The 17,845-nt window shown below is 40.3% G+C and overlaps 1 protein-coding gene across 9 annotated transcripts in view; it reads left to right on the top strand.

Moving 5' to 3' along the window:
* PHKA1 (phosphorylase kinase regulatory subunit alpha 1) overlaps positions 1–17,845 on the top strand; it is a 349,029-nt gene that overhangs the window by 111,603 nt on the left and 219,581 nt on the right. The gene's annotated exons all lie outside the window — the stretch shown is intronic.

Raw genomic sequence — 17,845 nt, 5'->3', positions numbered from 1 at the left:
TGTCCTTATTCCCCCATTACCCCCCACCCCCCACTCATGCCGCACCCACTTGTTGTCTGTGTCCATTGATTAGGCTCATATGCATGCCCACAAGTCCCTTGGTTGATCTCTCCCCCTTACTCCCACCGACCACCTCCTTCCCTGAGGTTTGAGGTTCTGATTGATGTTTCTCAGTCTCTGGTTCTGTTCTTGTTAATCAGTCTATGCCATTCATTATATTCCACAAATGAGTGAGATCATGTGATATTTATCTTTCTCTGCCTGGCTTATTTCACTTAACATAATACTCTCCATCTCCATCCATGTTGTTGCAAATGGTAGGAACTCCTTTTTTTTACTGCAGTGCAATATTCCACTGTGTAGATATGCCACAGTTTTTTAATCCACTCATCTGCAGATGGGCATTTAGGCTGTTTCCAAATCTTAGCTATTGTAAATTGTGCTTCTATGAACATAGGGGTGCATATATCCTTTGTGATTGGTGTTTCTAGTTTCTTGGGATATATTCCTAGAAGTGGGATCACTGGGTCAAATGGGAGTTCCATTTTTAGTTTGTTGAGGAAACTCCATACTGTTTTCCACAGTGGCTGCACCAGTCTGCATTCCCACCAGCAGTCCAAAAGAGTTCCTTTTTCTCCGCATCCTCACCAACACTTGTCGTTTGTTGATTTGTTGATGACAGCCATTCTGACAGGTGTAAGATGATACCGCATTGTTTTGATTTGCATCTCTCTGATGATTAGTGACTTTGAGCAAGTTTTCATATATCTCTTGGCCTTCCTTCTGCCTTCTTTCGAAAAGTGTCTATTTAGATCAGTTGCCCATTTTTTGATTGGGTTGTTTATCTTCATTTTGTTAAGTTGTATGAGTTCTCTGTAAATGTTGGAAATTAAACGCTTATCATTGATATCATTGCCAAATATGTTCTTCCATGCAGTGGGCTTTCTTGTTGTTTTACAGATAGTTTCCTTTGCTGTGCAAAAGCTTTTTATTTTCATGTACTCCCATTTGTTTATTCTCTCTTTAGTTTCCATTGCCCTAGGGGCAGTATCAGTGAAGAAGTTCCTTCGCCATATGTCTGAGATTTTCCTGCTGTGGATTCCTCTAGTATTTTTATGGTTTCCCGTCTTATGTTTAAGTTCTTGATCCATTTTGAGTTTATTTTTGTGTATGGTGAAAGTTGGTGATCTAGTTTCATTTTTTTGCATGTATCTGTCCAATTTTCCCAGCACCATTTGTTGAATAGACTGTCTTGACTCCATTGTATGTTCATGCCTACTTTGTTGAATATTAATTGAGCATAGTGGTTTGGGTAAATTTCTGGGTTCTCTATTCTGTTCCATTGATCTATATGTCTGTTCTTGTGCCAGTACCAGGCTGTTTTAAGAACTGTGGCTTTGTAATACAGCTTGATATCTGGTATTGAGATCCCCCCTACTTTGTTCTTCTTTCTCAGGATTGCTGCAGCTATTCGGGGTCTCCTTTTATTCCAGATGAGTTTTTTGAAGGTTCGTTCTAGGTCTGTGAAATATGCCATTGGTATTTTAATGGAAAGTGCATTGAATTTATAGATTGCTTTGGGTAGTATGGACATTTTGATGATGTTGATTCTACCAATCCATGAACATGGTATGTTCTTCCATCTGTTTATGTCTTCCTCTATCTCTTTTTTCAGTGTTGTGTAGTTTCCCATGTATAGGTCTTTTACCTCCTTAGTTAAGTTTATTCCTAGGTATCTTAATATTTTTGGTGCAATGGTAAATGGGATTGCTTTTTTAGTCTCTCTTTCTGTACATTCACTATTGGTGTATAGAAATGCCATAGATTTCTTGGCCTTAATTATGTATCCTGTTACATTGTCAAATTCATTTATTAAGTCTATTAGTTTTTTGATGGAGTCTTTTGGGTTTTTTATGTGCAATATCATGTCATCTGCAAATAAGGACAGCTTTACTTCTTCTTTTCGAATTTGGATCCCTTTATTTCTTCTTCTTGCCTAATTACAATGGCTAATACTTCCAGTACTATGTCGAACAGGAGTTGTGAGAGTGGGCATTCCTATCTTGTTCCTTTTCTTAGGGGAAATGGTTTTAGTTTTTGCCCATTGAGTATGATGTTGGCTATGGGTTTATCATATATGGCTTTTATTATGTTGAGGTATGATCCTTCTATTCCCACCTTGCTGAGAGTTTTTATCAAGAAAGGGTGTTGGATTTTGTCAAATGCTTTTTCTGCATCAATTGATATGACTATGTGATTTTTCTCTCTCAATTTGTCTATGTGATGTATCAGGTTTATTGATTTGCGGATATTGTACCATCCATGCATTCCTGGGATAAATCCTACTGGGTCATGGTGTATGATCTTTCTGATGTAGTGCTGGATCCGATTTGCTCGATTTTTGTTGAGGATTTTGGCATCTATGTTCATGAGGGATATTGGCCTGTAATTCTCTTTCATTGTGTTGTCTTTACCTCGTTTTGGTATTAGGGTGATGCTGGATTCATAGAATGAGCTTGGAAGTGGTCTTTCCTCTTGAATTTTTTGGAATAGTCTGAGGAGGATAGGTTTTAGTTCTTCCTTGAATGTTTGGTAAAACTCCCCTGTGAAGCCATCTGGCCCTGGGCTTTTGTTTGCTGGAAGCTCTTTGATGACTCCTTCAATTTTTTCCATAGTTATTGCCTATTGAGATGTTTAGATTATTCCTGATTGAGTTTTGGAAGGTTATATTTTTCTAGGAATATGTCCATTTCCTCCGGGTTGTCCAGTTTGTTGGAATAGAGTTGTTCATAGTATTTTTTAACAATCCTTTGTATTTCGGTGGTGTCTGTTGTTATTTCACCTCTTTCATTTCTGATTTTGTTTATTTGGGTCCTCTCTCTTTGCTTCTTGGTGAGCTTGGCTAGAGGTTCATCAATCTTGTTTATCCTTTCAAAGAACCAGTTCTTGGTTTTGTTGATCTTTTGTATTGTTTTTGTTGTTGTTTGTTTGTTTCAATTTCGTTTATCTCCACTCTGATCTTTATTATTTCATTCCTTCTGCTTACACTGGGCTTTTCTTGTTGCTCTATTTCTAATTCTTTGAGTTGTAGGGTTAGGTAATTTATATCCATTGTTTCTTGTTTTTTTTTTCAGTAGGCTTGTAGAGCTATGAACTTCCCTCTCAAGACTGCTTTCGCAGTGTCCCATACATTTTGGACTGTTGTGTTTTCATTGTCATTTGCTGCCATGATGTTTTTTATGTCTTTCTTGATTTCTGTGGTAACCCAGTAATTATTTAATAGCATGCTGTTTAGTCTCCATGTGTTTGATTTTTTGGGTTGTTTTTATTGTAGTTGATTTCTAGTTTTATGCTACTGTGATCTGAGAAGATGCTTGGTATGATTTCTATCTTCTTGAATTTGAAGAGACTTTGCTTATGGCCCAACATATGGTCTATCTTTGAAAATGACCCATGTGCACTTGAGAAGAATGTATATTCTGTGGCTTTGGGGTGAAATGTTCTGAAGATGTCAATTAATTCCCTCTGGTCTAGTGAGTCATTTAGGATTGATATTTCTTTGCTGATTTTTTGTTTAGAGGATTTGTCCAATGGTGATAGTGGGGTATTAAAGTCTCCTACTATGATTGTATAGCTGTCAATTTCTCCGTTGATATCCTCCAGGAGTTTTTTTTTATGTATTTGGGTGCTCCTGTATTGGGTGCATATATGTTTACCAGAGTTATTTCTTCTTGTTGGATTGCTCCCTTTAATATTATGAAGTGGCCTTCCTTATCTCTTCTTATGTCCCTCACTTTGAAATCTAATTTTTCAGCTATAAGTATTGATACCCCTGCTTTTTTTTTAATTTCCATTCTCCTGAAAAACCTTTTTACGTCCCTTCACCCTCAGTCTGTGTGCATTTTTTTTTTCTGAAGTGCATTTCTTGTAGACAGCAGTTATATGGGTCGTGTTTTCTAGTCCAATCCATTACCCTATGTCTTTTGATTGGGGCATTTAATCCATTTACATTTAAAGTTATTATTGATAGGTACTTATTTGTCACCATTTTTATTCTTTACCCCCGTGTTCCTTCTTCGCTTCCTATTTCTTTTTTTTACAGCAGACCTTTTAGAATTTCTTGTATCATTGGTTTGGTGGTAATAAATTCCCTTAGTCCTTTTTTGTCTGTGAAGCTCCTGATTTCACCTTCAATTTTGATCGATAGCTGGGTACAGTATTCTTGTATTCAAACCCTTCATTTCAATGACTTGTTATATTTCATTCCATTCCCTTCTGGCCTGATGAGTTTTTGTTGAGAAATCATTTGCTAGTCTGATGGGGGTTCCTTTGTAGGTAACTTTCTGTCTCTCTCTGGCCACTTTTAAGATTCTTACTTTGTCATTGGTGTTTACCAATTTAATTATAAGGTGCCTTGGTGTTGGTCTTTTGGGGTTCATTTTGCTTGGGACTCTGTGAGCTTTTTGGATTTGTGTGGGTTTTTTCTTCCCTATATCAGGGAAGTTTTCTGTCATTATTTCTTCAAACAAGTTTTCTATTTTTTGCTCCATTTCCTCTCCTTCTGGAACCCCTATTATGCGGATGTTGTCTTGTTTCATGTTGTCCCAAAGTTCCCTTAGGCTCTCCTCTTGCTTTTTAATTTTTTTTTTTCTAGAAGCTGCTCTACTTGGGCATTTTTTCCTACCTTGTCTTCTAGCTCACTGATGTGGTTCTCTGCTTCTTCTAGTCTACTCTTGATGCTTTCTATTGAGTTCTTTTTTTTTAAATAAATCTTTATTCAGATTATTACAATTATTTCTCCTTTTTCCCCCCATAGTTCCCCTCCACCCATTTCCCACCCCACCTTCTGCCCTTACCTCCCCCCCCACTGTCCTCATCCATAGGTGTATGATTTTTGTCCATTTTCTTCATGAACCCCCCATACCCCTTTCCCCCTGAGAATTATCAGTCCACTCCCTTTCTATGCCCCTGATTCTATTATATTCACCAGATTATTCTGTTCCTCAGGTTTTTAATTCACTTGATTTTTAGGTTCGCTTGTTGATAGATATGTATTTGTTGTTCATAATTTTTCTCTTTACTTTTTTCTTCTTCCTCTTCTTTAAGAATACCTTTCAGCATTTCATATAATACTGGTTTGGTGGTGATGAACTCCTTCAGCTTTTTCTTATCTGTGAAGCTCTTTATCTGCCCTTCAATTCTGAATGATAGCTTTGCTGGGTAGAGTAATCTTGGTTGTAGGTTCTTGCTATTCATCACTTTGAAAATTTCTTGCCACTCCCGTCTGGCCTGCATAGTTTCTGTTGAGAAGAAAGCTGACAGTCGTATGGGTGCTCCCTTGTAGGTAATTAACTGTTTTTCTCTTGCTTCTTTTAAGATTCTCTCTTTGTCTTTTGCTCTTGGCATTTTAATTATGATGTGTCTTGGTGTGGTCCTCTTTGGATTCCTTTTGTTTGGGGTTCTGTGGGCTTCCTGGACTTGTAAGTCTATTTCTTTCACCAGGTGGGGGAAGTTTTCGGTGATTATTTCTTCAAATAGGTTTTCAGTATCTTGCTCTCTCTCTTCTTCTGGCACCCCCATAATTCTGATGTTGGTACGCTTGAAGTTGTCCCAGAGTCTTCTTACATTATCTTCAACTTTTTGGATTTTTTTTTTTTTGCTTTTTGCTTTTTCGGTTGAGTGTTTTTTGCTTCTTTGTATTTCAATTCTTTGACTTGATTCTTGTGTTCCTCTATTCTGTTTCTGGGTCTCTGTATAATATTTTTTATTTCAGTCAGTGTATGTTTAATTTCTAGTTGGTCCTTTTTCATATCTTCGAGGGTCTCGTTATATTTATCGGCCTTTTCTAGGATATTCTTAAAAAGTCTTATAACCGTGGTTTTGAATTCTATATCCAGTCGTTTGTTTTCCTCCATTTCTTTCGTTTGTGATCTGATTCTTTGACCCTGCATTTTCACTGATTCCCTGAGTTGGTAAGGTAGATATTTGTGCTAGGTTTCCAATATGGCCCAGTGGGTCTGCTTCCCCAGTTAACCTGAGGTGGACACTCTTGGTGCACCCCTTTGTGGACTGTGTGTACAGCCTTGTTGTAATTAACTTTTGATTGTTGTTGGTATCACTGGGAAGAATTGACCTCCGGGCCAGTTGGCTGTAAGGATCAGCTGTGTCTATGCTGGGAGAAGTTCGGTGCTGGAGACAGCCTTATAGGATTAGACTTGCCAAACTGCAATAGCCTCTGTGCTCAGCTTGGATGGGGTGGAGTCTCAGTCTTGGCTTCCTGTCAGCCTTGCCCTTGCGCGCATGTGCACTTTCAGTCCTCCGCCTTCCCCAGCTCGAGTCTCCGCCTGAGAGTCCAGACTCCCCCCACAAGAGCGTGGGTCCCCAGGGGCTCGCCTGGAACTGGGGTTCACTGCAGTCAGAACTGGGGCTCAGTGCCGTCAGTAGCCTCTGACTCCCTTTCACTAGGGAAAGCCTGTGGCAACCTCCGCAGCCTTTGTGCGCACTGGCACCCGTGCGCACTTTCAGTCCTCCGCCTTCCCCGGCTCCCGAGTCTCCGCCCGAGAGTCCAGACTCTCCCCACAAGAGCGTGGGTCCCCAGGGGTCGCCTGGAACTGGGGTTCACTGCAGTCAGAACTGGGGCTCAGTGCAGTCAGGATCCTCTGACTCCCTTCCAATAGGGAAAGCCTGTGGCAACCTCCGCAGTCTTTGTGCGCACTGGCCCGTGTGCGCCTTCAGACTTCTGCCTTTCCCAGCTCGAGTCTCCGCCCGAGAGTCCAGACTCCCCCCGTAAGAGCGTGGGTCCCCAGGGGTTCTCCCGGAACTGGGGTTCATTGCAGTCAGAACTGGGGTTCAGTGCGGTCGGAGGCTTCCTTCCCCCTTCCGCTAGAGAAAGTCAGCCAGGCTCTCAGCCGCCCTTCCTCTCTGCGCGCACAAAGCCCCTTTGCCGTACCTCCAATTCTCTGTGAGCTTTTCTCTTTCCTTCTAGTTGTAGAATTTTCACTCAGCCAGCTTTCCTGTGGTTCTGGATGGTGTCCGTTCTGTCTTTTAGTTGTAGTTTTGAAATTGTTGTGCGAGGCAACAGTTTAGGTGTTTACCTATGCCGCCATCTTGGTTTCTCCTCTATTGAGTTCTTTACAGCAGCGATGTCATTTGTCATTTCTTCTTGGTTCTTCTTCATTTCCTCTTGGTTCTTACTCATATTGTCATATTTGTCTTCCATTCTTTTCATCCACGTTATGACCATTTCTCTGAATTTTTTCTCTGGCAGGTTGCTTGCCTCCATTTCCTTTACTTCCTTTTCTGGTGATGACTGCTTTTCTTTCATATGCGGGCTGTTTCTTTGTCTACCCATGGTCTCTACTTCTCCAGGTTTCTGGTTATGTAGTTCTCTCTCTCCTGTGTTGATTTAAAGGCACAGAATACAACACAACCAAGTACCATACACAAGGCACTGAACAGAAATGTATTCACAATATTAATAACCCCAAATTAAGGTGACCACCAGAGAAAGGCAAATTGGGGGATAGGAGAGAAAGAAGAAGAGAGGGGAAAAAAAAGAAAGGAGTGCCAAAATGAAAATGGGAAAAGGAAAAAAAAAGTAAGAGAGAAAAGAAAGAGAATAAGAAGAAAATGGGAACGAACTGTATATATGGCGGGAAAACTCCAATAGAATAGCCACTAATCCCAGCAAATGCCAGCAACAAGTACCTGGAGATTAATACAAACTACAAACAACAATTAATATCAAGCGAGGCGAGGAAAAACGGATGCAAAAAAACAAACAAAAACAAAGCAAATAAGAAAACAAAACAAAAAAGAATAATCAAAAGAATCTCACAAACAAGCATAAGAAACCGATATAATCAACTTTCGAGCAAACAACAACAAAAGTTCAGAGAGAAAAACAATTATTGGATAGTGAAGACAGAGAAGAGAGAGGTGTGTATGAACTCGGAGCAGGGGATTTGAAATTCCATATATAAGTAGGTTGAAATTTTAACAGGGGGTAAAAAGAAAGAATAGGGAAAATCCAAGGCAGGAAAAGGGTAAGAGAAACAGGACAACAAAAGGGCAAAAGTTAGGAATAGAGTGATGGCATAAAGATAGAGTTGAGATAGAGTAGAATGATGCTAAAGGAAAGATGAAAATAGAATGTAGAACACTAATCTCAAAGTCAAATGAAGAGAAAATAAAATGACACTTTTTTAAAAAAATGATAAAATAGTAGTAGTAATAATACTGATTGAAAATAAAAATGTAATAATTAAAAAGGTAAAATCCAATGAGGAAAAAAAAAGGAAATTAGTTTCTTAAGTAAAAGATGAAAAAGAAAAAAATAATAAATAAAAACAATGAAAAATAAAAATAAATAAAAATAAAATGTGCAGTAGTAAAGGTCATTCACTTCCTCTATTGTTTTGTTTGGTACACCTGTTTCCAAGTCAGGATAGTATTGCAGTTCCCTGCGTTCCACTGCTCCTCAGTGTTGTAAGCCAGTCCTTATTATTAAGCAGGCGGTGTGTCTTACTTTCTTGTATTCCTTAACTTGTGATTACACAAGAGTCAATTTGTGATTCATCCATTGAGTGGCAGTGTTTCTGGGTTGACTTCCAGGTCTATGGGTCCTTTCTAGCCTCTGCTTTAGATCCTGCTTTCCCTATGTAACTCAATACTGGTTTTTGGGAGTGGGCTGCCCCAGAGCTGGTTCTGTGACAGTCACTCCCCGCTCTGATCCCCAGGTTCCAGAAACACAACTTTCCCCTGCAGTCTCCTAGGGTGTCCCCAACTGGGTGATCCTATGTATTGGGCTCAGTAATCATAAACAAGGATTCAAAGAGGAGAAAGCATGAGTGTGTGAACTCCAGGTTTGCTCATTAGCCTGCACAATCCCCTTTTCCCCCTTGTGTCCAAACAGCTGGCACACTCCCAGAGTTTTTAGTCTGTCCTTCTGTGTCAGATCAAAATGGGTTGCTTTTTAGAGATCCCCTCTGTTAGCAGCTCTGAGGACCCCCTTCCACATTGACGGATCACGCCAGCCCCAACAGCCACGGATTTTTCTAGGTTCAGACTTCCCCCGGTCCTCCAGCTCCCACAGTGCACGCGTTTCTCTGTCCCGCTGGGACCAGAGACCTCACCTTATCCCAGGCGAAATCTGACCTTTCCGTGGTGGAGTGTAGAGCTCCTCTGAATCTGCGTGTTTGTGCCAATTGAGGACTGGTGCTCTGGGGTTCGCAGCTGTTTGGTGGGTGCCGCCGTTGTAGATTTTCAGGTTTCCAATAACATCCCCTTTCCCCTTCAAGATGGCGCGGTCTCCACGTCCCAGCTGGTGGCTCCAGGAGGGAACCCAGCAGCAGTGGGGGCTGCTTGGTCAGGGGAACCCCATCCAGCAGTCCCCCACCTTCTCCTGGAGTATAGCTGTCCCTTAACTCCCCAAGAGACACTCCTCGTGTGACCCTCAGCTGTTCTTTCTATCTGCTCCGGGACAAGGCTCGGGACACGTCTTTCTATTCCGCCTCCATTTTTGATGCTCTGTAATCTTCTGTTTGTGTGTTTTCCTTGCCTGGTTTTGGTTTCTGGGCAATGTTGGCCTTGTAAAATGAGTTGGGAAGTATTCCCTCTACTTCAATATTTTGGAAGAGGTAGAGAAGGGTTGGAATTAAGTATTTGAATGTTTGGTAGACTTCACCAGTGAAGTCATCTGTGCTGTTTTTTTGTTTTGTTGTTTTGTTTTCTTTTGAGCTTTTTAAAAAATTTGTTATTTTTTGACAAGATTTATAGGAACGAATATTTAAAAAACAAAGGCTAATTCTTAGGTCTCATTTAATTTAATCCATTCATTTCTATGAAGGATTTAATCCATTCTTTCTCTAATGTCTTAACAAGTTTATCGATAAACATGACAACCCCTAGCTGATTTGGCTCAGTGGATAGAGTGTTGGCCTGTAAACTGAAGGGTCCCAGGTTCAATTCTGGTCAAGGGCACATGCCCAGGTTGCCAGCTCGATCCCCAGTAGGCGATGATTCTCTCTCATCACTGATGTTTCTATCTCTCTTTCCCTCTCCCTTCCCCTCTGAAATTAATAAAAAAAAAAAGAAACAAGTGAAAACTATGAAAATACCTTTTCACAGTCAACATGGTTTTACATATTTCTGTTCTATGGTACAAATATATTTTTATTTTAAACACAGGAGGTTTTTCATTAGTTTCGATTTCCTTACAAGTTATCAGTCTATTTAGGTTTTCCACTTCTTTTTTTTTTAATATATTTTATTGATTTTTTACAGAGAGGAAGGAAGAGTGATAGATAGTCAGAAACATCGATGAGAGAGAAACATCGATCAGCTGCCTCTTGCACACCTCCTACTGGGGATGTGCCTGCAACAAAGTTACATGCCCTTGACCGGAATCGAACCTGGGACCTTTCAGTCCGCAGGCTGACGCTCTTCCACTGAGCCAAACCGGTTTTGGCGGTTTTCCACTTCTTAATGATTCCGTCAAGGAAGGTTGTATACTTCTATGAATTTATACATTTCCTTTAGGTTATTGAATTTGGTAGCATGTAGACTTTCATAGTATTCTGGAATAATCCTCTGTGTCTCATGGTGTTGTAACTTCTCTTTCATTTCTGAATTTATTTATTTAAGTCTTTTTAAGCCTATGTTTGTCTTTAGAGCTGAGATGAATTTCGTACAGGCAAATTAGAGTTGGGTCTTATTAGTTAATCCATTCAACCACTCTGTGCCTTTTAATCAGTGTGTTCAGTTCATTTATATTTTGGGTGATTATTAATATATGAGAATTTCCTATAGCCATTTTATCTTTTGTTTTCTGGTTGCTCTGTTGCTCCATTGTTTCCCCCTACACTTCTGTTTGTATCTGCTATTTTAGTTTGGGAGTTTTCTGTGATTTGTTTTCTGTTTCATCTCTTTTTATGTGTCTTGTATCAGCTCTGAATTTGTGTGTGTGTGTGTGTGTGTGTGTGTGTGTGTGTGTGTGTGTGTGGTACTATTAGGTTTGTGTAAAATGTCTCATATATAGGGGTGGGCAAAAGTAAGTTTATAGTTGTATGTGAAACAAAGTTTATTCTGTATTATTATTTATTAGAGGCCCGCTGCACGAAATTCATGCATGGGGGTGTGTGTCCCTCAGCCTAGCCTGCACCCTCTCCAATCTGGGACCCCTCGAGGGATGTCTGACTGATCCTGGTGGGATCGGGCCTAAATGGGCAGTCGGACATCCCTCTCACAATCCAGGACTGCTGGCTCCCAACTGCTCGCCTGCCTGCCTTCCTGATTGCCCCTAACTGCTTCTGCCTGCCACCCTGATCACCCCTAACCACTCCTCTGCCAGCCTGATTGATGCCTAACTGCTCCCCTACCAGACTGATTTATGCCTAACTGCTCCCCTGCCAGCCTGATTGCCCCTAACTGCCCTCCCCTGCAGGCCTGGTCACCCCTTACTGCCCTCCCCTGCAAGCTTGATTGCCCCTAACTGCCCTCCCTTGCAGGCCTGGTCCCTCCCAACTGCCCTCCCCTGCTGGCCATCTTGTGGCAGCCATCTTGTGTCCACATGGGGGCAGCCATCTTTGACCACATGTGGGCAGCCATCTTGTGTGTTGGAATGACAGCCAATTTGCATATTACTCTTTTATTAGATAGGATTAACTAGAGGCCCGATGCACGAAATTCATGCAAGAGTAGGCCTTCCTTCCCCTGGCTGCCGGCACTGGCTTCCCTCTGGCACCCGGGACCTGGATTGGCTTCCCTCAGGCCACCTGCAGGCACCCAAGACCCAGGTTGTCTTCCCTCCAGCCCCGGCTTCATCCGGAAGGACGTCCAGAAGGACATCCGGTCTAATGAGCATATTACCCTTTATTATTATAGATTATTGTATTATTTTCCATGTGAACACTATAAACCTACTTTTGCTCACCCTTGTATACCATAGCCCCCTTTTATGATTTTGTTGTCAAAGATTATCTTTTTTATGCTGTGCATTTATTACCAACTTGCACAACTTGTAGTATAGTTATTTTTTGTCCCTTTTCCCCTTTAACTTTTACGTTATAACTAAGTGTTTAATATCTTATTCTAAAGTGGAACTGCAATTTCCTGCTTCTGTCTGTCTGTTAGTCATCTTACTCAAAATTTTGTATATTTTTGTTATTTTGTTTCTTATAGAATATCTCCTTCCAACATTTCTTGTAATGCAGGTCTTATAGTGATAAATTATTTCAGCTGTTATTCATCTGGGGAAGGAGTTAGTTTTCTTTCATATCTAAAGGACATCTTTGCAGAATATATTATTACCCTTGGCTGATGGTTCCTCTCTTCCAATATTTTGAATATTTCCTTCTACTGTCTCCTGGCTTATAATCTTTCTACTGAAAAATCTGTTATTATCTAATAGTGTTTCCCTTGTAGGTTAGTCTTTTTTTTCCCTGGCTGTTTTGAGAATATTTTCTTTGTCATGAATTTTTGACAGTTTGAATAATATGTGTCTTAGAGAGGTCTTTTTTCATTAATACAATATAATTAGGTGTTTTGTTGGTGTCCTCTATACTAAAGTCCAGTTCTTTCCATAGGCTTTGGAAGTTCTCATCAATTATTTCTTTTAGTAGGGTCTCTGTTCCATTTTTCTTCTCTTCGCCTTCTGGTATAACCATTATCCTCATATTGCTCTTTCTAATGAAGACAGATAGATCGTGTAGAGTTCTTTTATTTGTTTTAACCCTTAATTCTCTATCTTTTCCCTCCTTGGTTATTTTTAGGTTTCTATATTTGAGCTCACTAATTCTCTTTTCTATCTGGTCTGTTCTGTTTCCAGTGCTGGCTAATGCAGTCCTCATCTCATTTACTGAGTTCTTGAGCCCCCGAATTTCTGTTTGGTTATTTTTTATATTTTCAGTCTGTTTGGTACAGTACTCATTTGTTCATTAATTTTATTCCAAAGCTCATTGAACTTTCCTTCTGAGTTCTCTTGTATCTCGTTGAGGTTCTTTACAACTGCAATCTTAAATTCTCTGTCAATAAAGTCACAGTCTTCCCTTACTTTGGTTTTTAGATACTTTTCCTTTTCTTTCTATATCCCCATGTTACCTGGTTGTCTATTGCATTTGATGAATTGTTTCTCTGCCTGCACATTTCAGGTATGGAGTTTTTTTGTTGTTGTTTAGATACTGTTTTTCTCTTGATAGGTAGGGTACTTTTCTTTGTTTTCCAGCAGATGGTGGTATATCACAAGGTTTTGTGCCTCTGGGATCACGGTAGAGTTGCATTTCTTAGGTTAAGGAAAATGCCATGTACCCACTGGGATGGTGGATGTCCCCTCTATGACCACTTTCCATGGTTATGGAGCACTACTACTTTGGTAGGGAAATGTGGCTGGTAGTGGAGAACTGGCTTTTCAAATTCTCTGTACTACCTCCTTTTTACTAAAGTCACTAGCTCTGGTGTGTTTTTAGAGGTGGCTTCACTACCTCTACCAAGCTCTGCCAAGTTGGGTGGGGCAAGAGAAGCAAGTACATCATCCACCTCATGCCAGCAATGGCTGTCGGCATCACTGTACTGTTAGTCTTCCCAGCCACCTCTACCAGATCTGCCATGATGGGGAAAGGGGAAAGGAGATGGGTTTTCCCAAGAGACCATTGCTTCTGCCTCTCTTAAAATCTAAGCAATAGTGTGAGGGCTGCAGCCCTACTTCTCCATGGCTACCAACTCACTGGAACTGTAGTGGGCACCCAATTGCATCTATGACCACCATTTTTTACTTTGTTCCTCATGCCACCTTCCTACTCATCCCAATCCACCCACATTCAGATGTTCCAATGATTGTATTTTTCATGTGTGTGTGTGTGTGTTGAGCAGAGTATCCTTTGTTGAGTTATAGTTGTTCAACCTGTAAATTTAAGGGGAGAAACAAAGGAGTCTTCTCACTCCACCATGGTATGGACATCATTCCAAGTCCTTAAATTTATTGTTATTGATGTATAAGTGACATATGTCATTGTGTATATTAGAGGAATAATACAATGTGTTGATTTGATACAAATATTTATTACAATATGATTATTACCAAAGCATTTTTTATTACATCATATAGTTACCATTTCTTTTTTGTTATAGAAACAACATTTACTCTGTTAGCAATTTTGGAGTTTATAATACAGTATTGTTATCTTTAATCATTGTGTTATGAATTAGATCTTCAGGACTCATTTATCTACTGTTTGTAAGTTTGTATCTGTAAGCAACATCGCCCAATTTCCTCACCCCCCAGCCTCTGGTCTCAATCATTCTATTCTGTTTTTATAAGTTGGACTAGAGGCCCAGTGCACGAAATTCGTGCACGGGGGGGGGGGGGGGGGGGGCGTTGTCCCTCAGCCCAGCCTGCACCCTCTCCAATCTGGGACCCCTCAAGGGATGTCTGAATGTCTAAATGGGCAGTCGGACATCCCTCTCACAATCCTCTCACAATCCAGGACTGCTGGCTCCCAACCGCTCGCCTACCTGCCTGCCTGCCTGATTGCCCCTAACCACTTCTGCCTGCCAGCCTGATCACCCCTAACAACTCCCCTGCCAGCCTGATCGATGCCTAACTGCTCCCCTGATGGCCTGATTGCCCCTAACTACCCTCGCCTGCCAGCCTGGTCACCCCTAACTGTCCTCCCCTGCAGGCCTGGTCGCCCCTAACTACCCTCCCCTGCTGGCCTGCTCGCCCCTAACTGCTCTTCCCTGCTGGCCTGGTTCCCCCCAACTGCACTCTCCTGCAGGCCTGGTCACCCCCAACTGTCCTTTCATGCAAACCTGGTCACCCCCAACTGCCCTCCTCTGCTGGCCCTGTCACCCCTCACTGCCCTCCCCTGCAGGCCTGATCACCCCTAACTGCCCTCCCTTGCAGGCCTGGTCCCTCCTAACTGCCCTCCCCTGCTGGCCTGATCACCCACAACTGCCCTCCCCTGCTTGCCATCTTGTGGTGGCCATCTTGTGTCCACATGGGGGCGGCCATCTTTGACCACATGGGGATGGCCATCTTATGTGTTGGAGTGATGGTCAATTTGCATATTACTCTTTTATTAGATAGGTTTTTTTAGCTTCCATGTTGAGTTATATAATATAGTACTTGTCTGTCTCTGTCTGACTTTCTCACTTAGCATAATGCTCTCAAGGTCGATCCATCTTGTTGCAAATGGCAGGATTTTTTATTTCTCATGGCTGAATAATATTTCATCTTATATATACTACATCTTCTTTATTGATTAATCTGTTGACAGACACTTAGATTTTTTCCATATTTTGGCTATTGTGAAAAATGCTACAATAAACAAAGCATATATCTCATCAATGTCTTGTTTTCATTTCCTTTGGATATATACTCAACAGTAGAATTACTGGGTCATATAGTAGTTCTGTTTTTAAAGAAGCCTTTATATATTACTTTATATAGCGGATGAACCAATTTACATTTCCACCAAAAGTGTACAAGTTTCCCTCTTCTTCACATCCTCGCCAACACTTGTTAACTGTTTGTCTTTTTGATGATAGCCATGCTAACAGGTGTGAGGTGATCTTGAATTTTGGTTTTGATTTGCATTTACCTGTTTGATTAGTGGTGTTGAGCATTTTTCATGTACCTATTGGCCATTTTTATGTCTTCTTTGGAAAAAATTCAATTTCTCTACTAATTTTTAATTAAATTGGTTTTTTGTTGTTGCTGTTTTTGAGTCATATGAGTTTTTATATATTTTGGATATTAACCTCTTATCAGATATGTTTTTGCCAATATTTTCTGCCATTCCATAGGTTGCCTTCCAGGCTTTTTTTAAATTGTTTCTTTTGTGGTGCAGAAACTTTTTAGTTTGATGTAGTCCCAATTATTGATTTTTCCTTTAGTTGCTTGTGCTTTTGGTGTTATCTAAAAAATCATTGCAGAAACCAATGTGAAGGAACTTCTTCCCTGTGTTTTCTTCTAAGAGTTTTATGGTATGAGGTCTTATGTTTAATCCTTCTTAAGTTAATTTTTTTAAATTTCTTTATTGATTAAGGTATTACATATGTGTCCTTTTCCCCCCATTACCCCCCATCCCCCCACTCATGCCCTCACCCCCCTGTTGTCTGTGACCACTGGTTAGGCTTATATGCATGCATACAAGTCCTTCGGTTGATCTTTCCCCCTTCCCCCCACCCTCCCCTACCTTCCCTCTAAGGTATGACAGTCTGATCAATGTTTCTCTGTCTCTGGATCTGTTTTTGTTCATCAGTTTATGTTGTTCATTATATTCCATAAATGAGTGAGATCATGTGATATTTATCTTTCTCAGACTGGCTTATTTCACTTAGCATAACGTTCTCCAGTTCCATTCTGCTGTTGCAAATTTTTATGAGTAGTGTAAGATAAGGATCCAATTTTATTGCTTTGCATGTGACTATCTGTGGGGAAGCACTGGACTTGGTTGGGATGTCTGTAAGGAGGATTCTCCGAAAGGTCGGGGGCCTCTGAGGGGACCTTGCCAAAGGTGGCAGTCCCTACCTTGACTTTTCCAAACAAGTCTGATCCCCCTGGGTGTTTTGCTAGAATCTTAATGTTTAATCTTTAAAGATCCGTCCTTATAGAAGCATGTACTTTCTCAAGGATACTTACTTTGCTGATTGTATCTAGAGGTTAATTTTAGTTCAACCTATTATGACAATAAAAGCCAAAGGAGGCAGGCAAACAGGGCTACTTGGTGGTAATAGCCAAGTAGTGCCTTAGCCCTCTCTTTCACAGAAACGTGTGTTAGAGTAATCATTCATCCATCGTTCAGGGTCTGCCAGTCAGTCCCAGCAGCTATCTTATTTTCCCAACACCATTTATTGATTAGTTGAAGATACTTTTCTTTCCTCATTGAGTTCTTTACTCTCTTGTCAAATATTAATTGACCATAAATGCAGGAATTTATTTCTGAGCTCTCTATTCTGTTCCATTGATCTCTGTGTCTATTTTAATGGCCATACCATACTATTTAACCACTATACCTTTGCAGTATAATTTGAAACTAGGAAATGTGGTGCTTTCAGCTTTGTTTTTCTTTTCCACGATTGCTTTGGCTATTTGAGGTATTTTGTGGTTCCATACAAATTTTAGGATTTGTTTGCATTTCTTTTTAAAATTTCATTGGAATTTTGATAGGGATTCCAATGAATCGGTAGATGGCTTTGGATAATATGGACATTTTAACAACATTAATTCTTCCAACTCATGAACGTGGGATATCTTTCCATTTGTTCATGTCTTCAATGTTTTTCATCAAAATGTAGTTTTCATTGTACAGATCTTTCACCTCCTTGGTTAAATTTAGTCTTAAGTATTTGACTGAATTTGATGCTATTGTGAATGGGATGGTTTCTTTTTTATCTTTTTCAGATGGTTTGTTGTTAGTGTACAAAAACATCACTGATTTCTGTATGCTGATTTTATATCCTTCAACTTTATTGTATTCATTTATTAGTTTTTTGATGATTAAGTCTTTAGAGTTTTCTCTATATAAGATCGTATCATCTGTAAATAATGACAGTTTTACTTCCTTTCCAAATCAGATGCATTTTATTTCTTTTTCTTGCCTAATTGCTCTGGCTACAACTACTAGAACAATGTTGAGTAAGAGTGTTGAGAGTGGGCACCCTTTTCTTGTTCCTGATCTTAGAGAAGAAACTTTCAGTTTTTCACTGTTGAGTATAATGTTAGCTGTGGGTTTGTCATATATGGTCTTTATTATATTGAGGTATGTTCTTTCTATATTGAACTTATTGCAGGGTTTTATCATGAAAGAATGGCTACAACCTTCATCTTAATTGTCTCTGGGATAGT

The sequence above is a fragment of the Plecotus auritus genome (genome assembly GCF_963455305.1).
Source record: "Plecotus auritus genome assembly, chromosome: X".
Taxonomy (NCBI): domain Eukaryota; kingdom Metazoa; phylum Chordata; class Mammalia; order Chiroptera; family Vespertilionidae; genus Plecotus; species Plecotus auritus.
The sequence above is the reverse complement of the archived record's forward strand: the minus strand, read 5'-3'. Positions and strand labels throughout refer to the sequence as shown.